The sequence below is a fragment of the Oncorhynchus nerka genome, linkage group LG9b (assembly GCF_034236695.1).
Source record: "Oncorhynchus nerka isolate Pitt River linkage group LG9b, Oner_Uvic_2.0, whole genome shotgun sequence".
Taxonomy (NCBI): Eukaryota; Metazoa; Chordata; class Actinopteri; order Salmoniformes; family Salmonidae; genus Oncorhynchus; species Oncorhynchus nerka.
In genome coordinates this window covers 20,530,967-20,542,846 of record NC_088424.1, presented here as the reverse complement: position 1 = coordinate 20,542,846, position 11,880 = coordinate 20,530,967, and positions in this window count along the sequence as shown.

Genomic DNA, 11,880 nt, shown 5'->3' with positions numbered 1-11,880 from the left:
CGGTCTAAGGCACTGCATCCCAGTGCTAGAGGTGTCACTACAGACCTGGGTTTGATCCCGGGCTGTATCACAACCGAGTATGGGAGTCCAATAGGGCGCACGCAATTGGCCCAGCATCATCCTGGTTTGGGGAAGGTTTGGCAGGTGTAGGCCATCACTGTAAATAAGAATTGGTTCTTAACTGATTGCCTAGTTAAATAAAGGTTCAAAAAATGTATTATCCATGGCTATAGCAAACAGGAGGCACTTACTGGTAAGAGACTGTCATATCAGGGAACATACACACTTTGACTCTCTCTCCTGTACAGTAATTCACAGAAAGTGATGAGGAACAGGAGGGAAATGACCCACTGAAAGGTGCTCTTCGGAACCAAATAGGTGCTCTGACTGACACCAAAAAGGGTATCTTACTGGGGAAATGTTTTTTTTTTTCAACCTCGTACTGATCCTTGAATATGCTGGCCATACGAGTATCTGTGTTTCATGACCATAGTATTCCAACAGTTCTATACTAGAAGGTGAGCTTTATTCTGTTTTCTCCAAGCCATGATTTTAAGTGGCATTTAATGTCATAATCTACGCCCAGTTCCTTGTCTGTCGGCTATTCTGTCATACATCACATTGAGGGGGTGTTGACTGGATCGTAGGGCGTGGAGAGTAAAGAGGTCCAATAACTGTAAGCAGGCTAGACATCAGGATTTAGAGATAGTTGGATAAGCACCACCACATTCAACTCTTAAAACTATGATCCCCTTTGCAGTTGAAGTCGGAAGTTTACATACACTTAGGTTGGAGTCATTTAAACTCATTTTTCAACCACTACACAAATTTCTTGTTAAGTCTGTTAGGACATCTACTTTGTGCATGACACAAGGAATTTTTACAACAATTGTTTACAGACGTATAATTCACTTATAATTCACTGTATCACAATTCCAGTGGGTCAGAAGTTTACATACACTAAGTTGACTGTGCCTTTAAACAGCTTGGAAAATTCCAGAAAATGATGTCATGGCTTTAGATGCTTCTGATAAGCTAATTGACATAAATTGAGTCAGTTGGAGGTGTACCTGTGGATGTATTTCAAGGCCTACCTGACATCAGGTGAAAATCAAAAGAAATCAGCCAAGACCTCAGAAGAAAAATTGTAGACCTCCACAAGTTTGGTTCATCCTTGGGAGCAATTCCCAAACGTCTGAAGGTACCACGTTCATCTGTCTCAAGATATCAGTCAGGAAGTTAAAGATTGGTCACAAATTCACCTACAAACAAGCAAGAGTTCTGGCTCTCACAAACCTGTAAGAGGCTCCTCTGTCCTCCACTCGTTACCTTTATTAATGGCACCTGTTTGAACTTGTTATCAGTATAAAAGACACCTATCCACAACCTCAAACAGTCACACTCCAAACTCCACTATGGCCAAGACCAAAGAGCTGTCAAAGGACACCAGAAACAAAATTGTAGACCTGCACCAGGCTGGGAAGACTGAATCTGCAATAGGTAAGCAGCTTGGATTGAAGAAATCAACTGTGGGAGCAATTATTAGGAAATGGAAGACATACAAGACCACTGATAATCTCCCTCGATCTGGGGCTCCACGCAAGATCTCACCCCGTGGGGTCAAAATGATCACAAGAACGGTGAGCAAAAATCCCAGAACCACACGGGGGGACCTAGTGAATGACCTGCAGAGAGCTGGGACCAAAGTAACAAAGCCTACCATCAGTAACACACTACGCTGCCAGGGACTCAAATCCTGCAGTGCCAGACGTGTCCCCCTGCTTAAGCCAGTACATGTCCAGGCCCGTCTGAAGTTTGCTAGAGAGCATTTGGATGATCCAGAAGAAGATTGGGAGAATGTCATATGGTCAGATGAAACCAAAATATAAATTTTTGGTGAAAACTCAACTCGTCGTGTTTGGAGGACAAAGAATGCTGAGTTGCATCAAAAGAACACCATACCTACTGTGAACATGGGGGTGGAAACATCATGCTTTGGGGCTGTTTTCTGCAAAGGGACCAGGACGACTGATCCGTGTAAAGGTAAGAATGAATGGGGCCATTTATCCTGAGATTTTGAGTGAAAACCTCCTTCCATCAGCAAGGGCATTGAAGATGAAAGGTGGCTGGGTCTTTCAGCATGACAATGATCCCAAACACACCGCCCGGGCAACGAAGGAGTGGCTTCGTAAGAAGCATTTCAAGGTCCTGGAGTGGCCTAGCCAGTCTCCAGATCTCAACCCCATAGAAAATCTTTGGAGGGAGTTGAAAGTCCATGTTGCCCAGCAACAGCCCCAAAACATCACTGCTCTAGAGGAGATCTGCATGGAGGAATGGGCCAAAATACCAGCAACAGTGTGTGAAAACCTTGTGAAGACTTACAGAAAACGTTTGATCTCTGTCATTGCCAACAAAGGGTATATAACAAAGTATTGAGATACAATTTGTTATTGACCAAATACTTATTTTCCACCATAATTTGCAAATAAATACATTAAAAATCCTACAATGTGATTTTTGGGATTTTTTTTCTCATTTTGTCTGTCATAGTTGAAGTGTACATATGATGAAAATTACAGGCCTCTCTAATCTTTTTAAGTGGGAGAACTTGCACAATTGGTGGCTGACTAAATACTTTTTTGCCCCACTGTAATTCCGAAGTTGTGACAAAATGGCCTAAGGACAACAAAGTCAAGGTATTGGAGTCATCACAAAGCCCAGACCTCAATCCCATAGAAAATGTGTGGGCAGAACTGAAAAAGCGTGTGCGAGCAAGGAGGCCTACAAACCTGACTCAGTTACACCAGCTCTGTCAGGAGGAATGGGACAAATGTCACCCAACTTATTGTGTGAAGCTTGTGGAAGGCTATCCGACACGTTTTACCCAAGTTAAACAATTTAATGGCAATGTTACCAAATACTGATTGAGTTTATGTAAACTTCTGACCCACTGGGAATGTGATGAAAGAAATCAAATCTGAAATAAATCATTCTCTCTGCTATTATTCTGACATTTCACATTCTTAAAATAAAGTGGTCATCCTAACTGTCCTAAAAAGGGAATTTTTCCTAGGATTAAATGTCAGGAATTTAAAAAACTGAGTATAAATGTACTAAATGTACTAAAGTGTATGTAAACTTCCAACTTCAACTGTATGTGCTAGTATATCAACCTAGTATGTCTCCTAATCTTATTGGATATTTAGGGAGAGGCTAGATGTTGCACTGCATAGCTGCATTAAACATTACGCCGCACAGCTTATGAGCTTGTCTGCTAATGAAAAGTAAACCAGGAGGACTGTATTGGCATCTGACAGGATGCCAAAAAAAGGCTAGGCCACTCCGTTGCTAACCAGTCCCAAAAGCAAAACAGGCCATGAGTCACTCCTGTAAAATGTTTCGGCCCAGTGCTATGAAAACAGTAGGAAGGATCTGAGGAGCACACAAAGTGGAGTTGATGGGGATTATTCTATATATGGAAGTACCTCTCCCCCCTTTTCAGTAATGGCATAGTAAAAAAGTAGTTATTAGCTCTGATGGAAACAAAGGCCTTGTTTAGGTACTTTCCGATCCACTTTCTGACGGACTGGTCCAATATACAGCTGTGTTAATGCCACTGAACTAAATGTATTTGACTGTGTCTGTAATATCAGATAGATGTTGAAGAGATGATTGATTTTAAAAGTACATCAATAAGTAGCCAATTAATTCCAGGCCAAAGGTCGAGGTACATTTGACCACATGATATATTGGACACACTGTATGAACCGGTTGGTTATTCCCAAATGACTCATGTCTTCAATCCCCTTAGTCAAGTCTTTTAAAATGCAGAATTAAGAAGGTACCTGTCCAAACATGGATTAAGAGACTCTACCAATGTTTTGAATTGTTATTCCCATTTGTTCACTACAAGGGTATACTGCCTGGTACATACAGTGAAGTAAATCAGACAACATCTACAGTATAAATAGAAGTGTCTGATTGGCAGTTTTAGGAGGAAAGCAACAAGACCGAGTCATGAACTTGTGTAGTCATGAGATTACTTAGAACACTGTGAACAGACTTCCTTTTTTTCTGTCTGTTGCATTTCTCAATTTCTCAATAAGTTACCCAGTATCACTATGTGGTCTGTACACAGAGAGGAAGAAATTCCACAGAAACTGGTAAAGAAGTGCATAAAATTGTTATTTTTCAAGTAATAGTTAGCTACATTATTGTATTCACAATGAGCTGCAAGTTCAATGTACACTGAACAAAAGTATAAACGCAACATGCAACAATTTCAAAGATTTCGATGAGTTACAGTTCATATAAGGAAATCAGTCCATTTAAATAAATTAATTAATCCCTAATCTATGGATTTCACATGACTGGGCAGGGGTGCAGCCATGGGTGGGAATGGGAGGGCTTAGGCCCACCCACTTGGCAGCCAGGCGCAGCATATCAGAATACATAAGTGCTTTATTACAGACAGAAATACGGTTGCGGATGTGAGGCTGGTTGGACCTACTGCCAAATTCTCTAAAACAACGTTGGATGCAGCTTATCGTAGATAAATTAACATTCAATTCTCTGGCAACAGCTCTGGTGGACATTCCTGCAGTCAGCATGCCAATTGCACTCTCCCTAAAAACTGGAGACATCTGTGGTATTGTGTTGTGAGACAAAACTGCACACTTTAAAGTGGCCTTTTACTGTCCCCAGCACAAGTTGCACCTGTGTAATCATGCTGTTTAATCAGCTTCTTGATATGCCACACCTGTCTGGTGGATGGATCATCTTGGCAAGGGAGAAATATTCACTAACAGGGATATGAACACATTGGTGCACAACATTTGAGAGAAATAAGCCTTTTGTGCGTTTGGAACCTTTCTGGGATTTTATATTTCATCTCATGAAACATGGGCCCAACACTTTACATGTTGCATTTATATTTTGGTTCAGTGTAATTTCCCACACTGTCATGAAGAAGAAAACACCTTTCATGTTCATTTTCTGTCCAATAAACACAATCCAGTCTCCAGTATTTTTCCTTAATTGAGAGGCTTGGTTAATGTCGGATCTCTTTTGTATTATGAATGCCACTGACATCCATTTTCCACGTAACTGTCATTAGTCAATCATTATATGCAACTCAAATAAGCAATCATTTAATTGCTGGTAATAATCTATACAGTTCCCATAAGGAAACCTGCCACAACATTTCTAACTAGATTGTTTTCTAAATTTTCTAAGTTTTCTTGTTTTCTAAATTTGTTATTCAGGCGTCTTATGATAACAAGCACATTTCCCCCCTTGTCTAAAAGAACAGACACATTGTAGAGAGTTTCCCACCAGGCAGTGGGTTGACCTCATGTTCTTTCCTGGCCTAAAATACTTCATGAGCAATAAGCTCTCTTGAAATAAGACAAACATAACAAATATGAGCTATAGCTCCGAGCTAGTCTGGAATCTGGAGGCACATGCTACACAGCATGATTTCGATTATGATTCGATCATCAATGTAAAAATGAAGTAAAGAAGGAACCGTAAGTGGCAGGTAGCCTAGTGGTTGAAGCATTGGGCCAGTAACTGAAAGGTTGCTGGATCAAATCCCCGAGCTGACTAGGAAAAACACTCTTGTTGTACCCCTGAGCAAGGCAGTTCCCTGGGTGCTAAAGACATGGATGTTGATTTAAGTCAGCCCCCTGCACCTCTCTGATTCAGAGTGGTTGGGTTAAATGTGGAAGACACATTTCAGTTGAAGGCCTTCAACTGACTAGGTATCCCCCTTCCCCTAATAAAGGTGAAACATAGTGCTTTCCATCATCAGTGCTTGACTTGGGTTGTAACAAGTGCAGGAGCGGATGTCTTCCAAGTCGGTCTATTAGACTACATTCACAAATGACATTATACTATAGAGACCTCTGATTATTTGCTGTTAAAATGGTTTATACACAGTTACATTTTTAATGACTTCTCCATAACTTTCAGCCAAATTACATGACTATTATTATAGCCTTCATGACAAAGTTAGCACTATTTACACTGGAAATCTGCTGTGTTTGATCCCATGTAGACCTACCACCTCCTGCCGTTGTGCCTTTAATCAAGGCACTTAGCCTCCCCACATAGAACTGCACTGGTAGTCACATGTTGCTAACATGTGGTCAACCCTACATCTGGAGATCTCCTGGGTGTGCAGGCTTGGCTTTTTCAACATTACATCCAAATACTTTTATCTTTATAAAATGATTTCCTCATTCAATAATCAGGGATGTTGGGCGATTAGGCCTGGCTCGCAGTTGACGTTCCAATTCATACCAAAGGTGTTCATTGGGGTTGAGGTCAGGGCTCTGTGCAGGCCAGTCACGATCTTTCACACCAATCTCAACAAACCATTTCTGTATGGACCTCTCTTTGAGCACAGGGGCAGTGTCATGCTGAAACAGGAACGGGCCTTCCCCAAACTGTTACCACAAAGTTGGAAGCACAGAATCGTCTAGAATGTCATTGTATGCTGTAGCGTTAAGATTTTGCTTCGCTGGAACTAAGTGGCCTAGCCCGAACCATGAAAAACAGCCCCAGACCATTATTCCTCCTCCATCAAACTTTACAGTTGGCACTATGCATTGGGGCATGTAGCATTCTCCTGGCATCCGCCTAACAGATTTGTCCGTCGTATTGCCAGATGGTGAAGCGTGATTCATCACTTCAGAGAACCCGTTTCCACTGCTCCAGAGTCCAACGGCGGCGAGCTTTAAAACCACAATGCTTGGCATTGCACATGGTGATCTTAGGCTTGTGTGCGGCTGCTCGGCCATGAAAACCCATTTCATGAAGCTCCCTACAAACTGTTATTGTGCTGACGTTGCTCCCAGAGTCAGTTTAGAACTAGGTATTGAGTGTTGCAAGCACGGACAGATGATTTTAACGTTACGGGCTTCAGCACCCGTTCTGTGAGCTTGTGTGGCCTACCACTTCACGGCTAATCCATGGTTTCTTCTAGACGTTTCCACTTCACAATAACAGCATTTACAGTTGACGGGGGCAGCTTTAGCAGGGTAGAAATTTGATAAACTGACTAGTTGGAAAGGTAGCATCCCATGACGGTGCCACGTTGAAAGTCAGTGAGCTCTTAAGTAAGGCCATTCTACTGCCAATGTTTGTCTATGCAGATTGCATGACTGTGTGCTCGATTTTATACACCTGTCAGCAACATGTGTGGCTGAAATAGGCGAATCCACTATTTTGAATTTTTCTCTCTCTCCACAGGTATTTCAATGATACCAATTAAGGAACAACTATAAAGTCTCAGTAAGCTAAGATTCTTATTTGTCCTCAAATATAATTTATTTCCACATACTTTTGTATATATAGTGTATGTTTCAGGGGAGATCTATGTACAGCAAGTCATCCGTTTTGTCACCAAAGCCCCATATCCTACCCACCACTGCGACCTGTACGCTCTCGTTGGCTGGCCCTCGCTTCATAATCGTCACCAAACCTACTGGCTCCAGGTCATCTACAAGTCTTGCTAGATAAAGCCCCGCCTTATCTCAGTTCACTGGTCACCATAGCAGCACCCACCCGCAGCACACGCTCCAGCACGTATATTTCACTGGTCACCCCCAAAGTCAATTCCACCTTTGGCTGCCTTTCCTTCCAGTTCTCTGCTGCCAGACTGGAACGAACTGCAAAATTCGCTGAAACTGGAGACTCTTATCTCCCTCACTAACTTCAAGAACCAGCTGTCAGAGCAGCTCACAGATCATTGCACCTGTACATAGCCCATCTGTAAATAACCCATCCAACTACCTCATCCCCATACTGTGTTTATTTATTTATTTTGCTCCTTTGCACCCCAGTATCTCTACTTGCATGTTCATCTTCTGTACATCTATCACTCAAGTGTTTAATTGCTATATCGTAATTACCTCACCACTATGGTCTATTTTATTTCCTTACCTCTCTCATCTTACCTCTTTTGCGCACACTGTATATATACTTTTTTTTGTACTGTATTATTGACTGTATGTTTGTTTATTCCATGTGTAACTCTGTGTTGTTGTATGTGTCAAACTGCTTTATTTTCTCTTGGCCAGGTCGCAGATGTAAATGAGAACTTGTTCTCAACTAGCCTACCTGGTTAAATAAAGGTGAAATACATATTTTAAAAATATATATCTTTACATGGCTATGTTTAATAGAATGCCCACTCTCCATTGCTATTCAATGAAGACTCCGCCTACATTCCGCTTTTTTTGCCTTACCTTTTCACTTAACGTTTCCTTAACATGGAGTCAGTTGCACAAACATTTTAAGATACATTTCCCTCTTAAATTAAGTGAAAAGGTTATGGGTGCCCATGAGGTCCCTTAAGTGCTTCATTCAGTATGGATATCAATGTAAAACGCATTTGTGGAGATGAATGTTGCTTTCCTCTGCCCTGGTTGCAAAAGGAAAACATCAACTTTTACTTTTACTAGTTTACAACTAGTCTATGAGACCAGGCTGATCAACCAGCTAGCTAGGTGTATAGATAGCTGGCTACTTAGCTAAACATTGGAAGGTGCACAATCCATGGCTACAAAGCTAGCTGGCTAGCTAGTTACCTCGACATGCTAGAAAGTAATAAAAAAAGTTACTGAAATAACAATTTCATTATCTTCTCGCTTCTCCTGTCTTGAGTGTAAAAGTTATATTTTACGATCTTCCAAAATAAATGCGATCTCTTTGAGGAGATGTTGAGCCAGTTAATCAGGTCGTGTCCATGGTAACCTGAGATTATTTCTGCTGTACATGCCTTCAAACTACCGTAAAATCAAATCAAATACATTTGTATTCATCAAATGCATCGTAAACAACAGGTGCAAATAACAGTAAAATACTTACTTACGGGCCCTTCCCAACAATGCAGAGAGAAAGCCCCTTAAGTATTCCCTTACCTAACGTTTGATGGTCTCTAATGCCATTAAACAATTCCCTTAGGTAAGGGGAAATGATTAATTCAAGTAAATCCTTAAGGGAAACACTTAACATGTTGTATGCAACCAGGCCCAGAGCTCTGAGGCAGAACGATGAAGACTTGCTTGGACTCCCTCCAGAGGGGTAGAGAGAGATCATCCAATCATAAATCAGAATTAAGGTCTCCAGGACAAAACACATCTTACTTTGGAGCTGAAGAAGCAAAGCAATAACAATGCTTGCCCAGTCCACAGCCTTAAGAGGCAGTCTTGTGATTGTATACAGTGTATGCTGTGACATGTTAATACATTGGACAAAAGGGAATGGTTCAAATAGGCCCATGGATGGAAGGAGGAAGGGATTTCTACACAGATGGTACCTGTGAGCATCAATTTCTACATGGCTGGGAAGTTAACAAAAGATTGTACTTTGCAGAGTAGGTCTTTACCTTCTGGCCATGTTGTCTTATGCACAGATGCTCTCTGTCCTGTGTTGTCTCTTCACTCTGCATGTAATGAGACTCAACTCAGACAAGAAGATGTACATTCCACATGCAATTATTAAGTCTTTCATGGTCCTCTCCATGGACTGTTTATCAACATATGAAGACCACATGAAGACCGTCTAATAATTAAATGCTGACATAGTTTGCCTTTGTAATCATGGCTATTGATGAGCCTACAGTCATTTGCTGGTAGAGTTGCAAAATTCTGGTAACTTTGGCAAAAATCCTCCAACTGAAATTTCTGGATAATCTGGCTATTTTGAGAAACTTGATGGAATTTTACAACCGTGGTCAAAACACCTGTTCAGTTCATGACCAACTAGTCTACATTCTCACGGTCAGGTCACACTCCTCGTTGACTACACCTTCTTCTTAAGAGGGGAATAGAGAAAACAATGTGGTCTCACTGTGGTTGCTGACCTAAGCTGCCCCACTGTATCAAGTATGTGGGTCAGCACCCTGACATGAACTGCCTGTTCTAAACCACCGCTAAAGCTCTAGATCTTTCTTCTAGATTCGGATCTTTCCTCTCTCCACTGTGCAGACATCATGCAACATGCAAAAAGCACAGCTGTCAGAGTAGATGATCATCAGGACTGAGCCTTATTGGTTGAGCAATGACGCCGTCTCTAATCAAGTACTAGAGTACATTGAGATACAGAAAAGAAAAGCTATAGACTCTGACATACATTAACTCTAATACTAGATATAGTTCCTTTTTAATGCAAAAACCCATACATATTGGCTAAGTGTAATACAGTATGTCCCCACATCACAAGATGTTTCCTACTATATACCGTCCAATCAAAGGTTTAGGACTACAACTCCATGTGATCAGTTCAATTAATGATATCATCACCTTGCACACAAACTTACTAGATCACTGAGTAAATCATGACCTACAAGAAGAGAAAAAGCAAGAGAGAGACAGCAATCCATGCAGCCAAATATTCTTACCTCTTATTTGTCTGCCTCCAATGGAGTTGTCCCTAGTCTTATTCATGCCCTGCAAACATTCATGTTGAGTAGCCCCACTGGCTTACTAAATGTTAGCTAAGTCAGAAGTATCAATGCTGTGCATCAATCCATTTCCGTCCCTCAATTCTCAATTAAGCCAACGTGTTTACGGCACTATTACCCAGTCCAACGGGGAGCAGCACCTCCTCCTATTCACTTGTCAGCCCCAATTTGCTTCCGGGGCTCAGTCAGTTGTGAAGCCAATGCAAGCCGCTCAGCCAGTCTTGGGGCTGGTTTTACAGTGCCGCCTTTCATCACATTCAAACCAGTGATCTGTGAAATGACTGGAGGGATGACTGTAGGGAAATGAAGAGGGGTGAAGGGGCCTCATGACCCATTAATGGTTGGCATCTTTATACGGTATGTGTGAGACAATTGAACAATTAAGCAGGAGTGCACATGTTAATAACAGCACATACGAATACCTATTCTGGTGTTACGCTCAAGCTCGCAACAGACAGCAGACATCTAGGCGTTAATTACATTTACCCAATGTTACTGTTTGTTATAGGGCAAAAGTTCAAGTTCATAATTTTTTATCACAGTATATTGCAATATCTTGTGACAATTTGGTTGTCATATGGCAGTCAGTGACATGTTGGTTTTGATTAAGGCAGAAATAATTATGTTTTTCAAAAGCAGCGCTATCCATGGTATATTTTGATGAGGACAGAATATAGCGAGCCATGGCTTGGGCCTAATATTTGATAATTCCCACAGTATTATGCTGTCCTGTTTAAATCATAACTGCTTCCTGTAATTGTAATTGTGTTGTTCATTATTTAGTGGACCATTTCTGCATGCTAGCCATTTTTAATGAATTAATGACTAATTAGGACATGCCATTATTATATGCCTACAAACGATTTATCTGTAAATATGAGCATGCTCTCAAATACAGTAGTGTATAGTGTTCAACATTATACAATTCTGAGGTAGATATTGTTTTGTGTGTTTAAGCATGATCCTATGCAAATTGTGTGGCCTTGACCTGGTCATGACCTTATTCACTATGTAGTGCACTACTTTTGATCAGAGGTCTATGGGTCCTGGTCAAAAGTAGTGCACTATATGGGGAATAGGGTGCCATTTTTGGATACAGCTCCTGTCTGTGTTAGGCTCCGACTCTGTGGTTCAGTTAGCGTCTAGTTTGATGGCAGACCCTTTGCTGCAGCCACCACAGAGAACCCCATCACCATCACAACAAACTATAAGTGTGAGTTAATGAGACGACATTCTTTAAAAAAAAAAAATAGGCCAAGTGATAAGAAGAGTATTGAATTATTTTTAAAAAAACTATTGGCGTGATTGAAATTATTGTTAGATTGTTGTGTTTATTTATAAAGCATGTGAAAGGAAGTTGAGACAAAAAAGGACATCTGAAACAAGAACTGCACTTGTAAACAGCAAAA